This window comes from Centruroides sculpturatus, unplaced genomic scaffold, assembly GCF_000671375.1.
Source record: "Centruroides sculpturatus isolate CEXI.00-Female unplaced genomic scaffold, Cexi_2.0 scaffold1052, whole genome shotgun sequence".
In the NCBI taxonomy this organism is placed as follows: Eukaryota; Metazoa; Arthropoda; class Arachnida; order Scorpiones; family Buthidae; genus Centruroides; species Centruroides sculpturatus.
The window spans coordinates 282,960-287,051 of NW_019385255.1; positions in this window are offsets into that span (position 1 = coordinate 282,960).

The window sequence follows — 4,092 nt, forward strand, 5'->3', positions numbered from 1 at the left end:
AAATATAATTTTTAATTATATAAAAATAATAAATAAAATTCAAAAATTAAAAGTTGTTGCATATTTTAATTAGCTTATACATTTTCATTCCAGTTGAGTTTACTTATTGGAAACTTGCCTGTTTTGGAAGGACACTTTTTCTGTGCTTTTACTGCTTTAGGAAAAACTCTTGTAACAAATGCAACACGCTCATCAAATGGAGTGAATTGTGCTACTCCTCACACTGATTCTCTTCCTCCAATACCTCCAGGACAACGTAAGTTATTTTTAAAGTTAAATTGTTACATTAAAATTAAATTACCATATATTCTTTTTTACTCTATAAGATTAAAAAATATATCATTTAGTAGTAATAATATTAGTCAAAAAATTTAAAAGATTGCTGATAAGATTGTATTTATTATAATCTAGATTTATATATATGTAGATTATAATAAATATATATTTCTCTATCTGTCTTTCTGTCTGTCTATTTGAGTATCAAATAGAAAGACAGATAAAGATTATTATAAAGAGAAATAGATTATTATAAAGTTAAAAATAGTCTGAATTCAAGTAAAATACTTTATTAAACTTAAATACAGCTGATGAAAACATATCAATTTATAATGATTTGTTATGTAGAGATATAGAAAATCATATTTAAAGAAAAATTAATTTAAATATAAAATAAATATTTAAATTAATTTGTTGAACATAAATTATGGACTTATTTTATTAAATTTAAAAAAAATAATTTTTATTATTATAATGATGATATTTTTATTTTATACTTTTTTATTCCATGAATTATTATAATCATAATGATTTTTTTATTAAGAAAGCAAGAGTTTTAATAAACATGCTTTTGAACTTTTTAAGTTCATTTTTAGAGTTTTCAAAAGCTATTTTTCTGATGGTAAATTCTTTTCAAAGAATTGATCTATTTGAGGAAGTGATATCTGCCAGACTACTCTTCTAAGAAAGTCTATATCTACTCATAAATTTTGTCTGTCACAGAAGCTCATAGAGGCAATGCTTTTGACTTCTGATATAAAATTTTTTACAATTTAATGACTATTTTTGCAATGATTGAAGTTATAATGAGTTTCTCATTATCTGTTATATTCATTAGTATCAGAAATTATAATGAGATAATTAAAATTAAAATTTTTTATTAGTGTTTCATTTTAAAATATGCAGAAAGGTTAGTTTTAGTGTTTCAATTGAATGAAATAGTTTTCAAAACTTACTGCAGTTTTCTAATCACTTAAATAGAATTTTGAAATATATAATATTTTCGTCAGAAAAATCTTTCAAAATCTCTCCTTATCTGTATATAAAATTCATTGATACTAGTTTTGTTTATTTTGCATTTAAGAAAGTTAGAGTTTCTTTATGATTTTGAAAGATTATTTGATGATCTTTTCAGCTTGATTTTGTTGTTCATGTTACTAGTACAGTACAGCTATATTTTAAATAAAATAATTCTGTTGCATAGACAAAAGTATTTTAACTTCTGTCCATGTAATGAAATATATTTAGAAATTAATAGCTTATAAAATATAATATTGATACACCTGAATATTTCTTGTAACAATTTAAGAATATAGCATTAGGGCAATTTTGAAAGTTTATTCAATGTAGATAAAATATTTATATGAGTTTAAAATTAGCAAAATAACTTTCAAGCTATAATTGTTATAATAGATATGACATCTGATATTTTTTTAATTAGGATCTTTTCTTGTCTGCACTGACAGTGGTAAATGTATGAACCAGTTTGTGAATTTTGGTGACAGCAGATAGTGAGTGTAACTTTCTCAATAATGTATTCAATAAGATACTTCAGTCTTTCTCAATAAACAGTATTTTAAATTAAAAAAATGAGCCATCCTTTGCATTGACTGCTCTCACCCATATACTGTACATGACTTTCTTACACTCATGCCATGCAGTGAAAGCCTTTTTTGGACTTAAATTCAAAATTTAATGCATTTGTTCAATATCATACTCTGATGTCAAGTCATGTGACCTCTCATATATTTGCAAATCATTCAGGAGAAAGACTTTAATGTAATGAATTATTCAATGCTATATACAGAGTGGTACATATTATATACAGTGGTACCTCGGTATACGTCTGCTTTAGAATACGCCCAATTCGGAATACGTCCTGTTTTTTGTGCTGACATTTTTATGCTGACAAGGGTGCTTCCAAGTACATTCTACCTTACAGGAGTAATTATATTTTTTTTCTTTTTCCTTTTCGTATTTAATTTTGTTGTTTTAATTTTTTTAGTACATTTATCTCCATTTCTGATAAACACTTTAAATCTTTTCTCACTATGGGTGCAGTCACAACTGTTATTTCTTGTATTATGCATGCTCTGTTTCATGTATGGAACAGTGCTGTTGATTATTTGGATATAGCTCAGAGGTGTTGCTTGGATTTAACTAGATTTGCATGGAATAATATTGTGTACAGTGATAAACAACAGACAAATTATTTGTTTCAGTTGTATGCTACTTCAGAAAGTACTATGCATAAATAAGGAACAGCACCAAAATAAAATACAGTTTTTTTAAAACTTGGATGTAAACTCTTCAATTAGAAATGTTGGATAAAGAGGCAGGCTAAAATAACTGGTGAAAATAAACTGCTTCACTCTAACCTTAAAACAGCCCAAAATAACATCAAAAAGTGTAAATCTGGTTTGAGTTCATTGAGCCAAAATGCCATTATCCATTATATAGAAAATCTCACCAAAGTTTTGAGAGAATACAGGATTTACAATTGGAAACTAATATCAGTTTTAAAATCTAAATCACTGTTACATGTAAGAAGATGAATACTAGTNTATTAACTTTTGATTTGCTATGCTTATATATACAGTACATAAGTAAAGTTCTGATTATCCAAGATAATGTGGACTAAGGATATCATTAGATGATCAAATAGCACAGAATGTTTGGTAGATTATTAATTAAATTAGATTTGGATACATTAACTTGTATGATGTACTCTATTTTTAGGTTAGACCTAATTTATGAACATTAGGAATTTTTAAATTATACAACAAAACATTTTAAATTTTATTCATGATTATATTTATGTATAGTAAAACAAACATAACTCTACAAAATTAAAATTTCTTTAATTTTTTAAAAATTTGTATTATTATGTGAAATTGTCTTGTTTATATTTTAAAATAAAGTACTGTACACAAGAAACTTTTCTCTTTCCAGAGAATATATATAGAGAAAAAAACGTTTTTGCCCTGATTTATAGGCCTATTCAGATTTACTTACATTCTTAATAAAAATTCATTTGTTTCTCTATATACATTTTCTGGAAAGAGAAAAGTTTCTTGTGTTCTTTATTTTAACAAGTTCCAGTTTTAGTGTTCATTTTGTTTATATTTTTAAAACTGCTGAAGTCTTTTTTTAAGTTCTATACATCTCCTAACCAAGATATATGAAACATATTGTTTTGTATTATGTTCTCATATCTTTGTTGACAATATTTTGCAAAATTCATTTTATGTAGTGCAGAATGTTAGTTAATCGAAACTCTACTGTATATATATTGATATTAACTTTTGATTTGCTATGCTTATATATACAGGATGTTTCAAAACTATATGTCAGAAATGTAAAGGCAGGTGGAGGGGACCTAAATAAGCAGATTTTGTATCGGAATGTGGGTGCGAAAATGCAGCATTGAAGTGCTAGCACGTAAGGCAGTATTAAGCACTCTGCAATGATCGATGGATATACCCGTTAAGGGCAATCACGTGGCACTGGAGAATTACATCACTATCTGCAAAAAAATTTTAGCCAAAAATTACCGCGACAAAAATTCACATAAAAAGGGATTATGTGACAATAAAGAAAGATTTTTTCTTTACTAGATGTAACCATTTAAAAAATTTTTTCCAAAACAGAAATGAGAAAAATGTGTGGGAAAATTCTTAAAAAATTTTCCATGTTTATTCTCCACTACATCATGATAGCACCATATCTGACTAACCATCTTTACAAAGGTTAATAACAGGTAAGTGAAAAGACAAGTAAAGACAAAGGAAAGCAACAATTTATTTATCAAGTGGT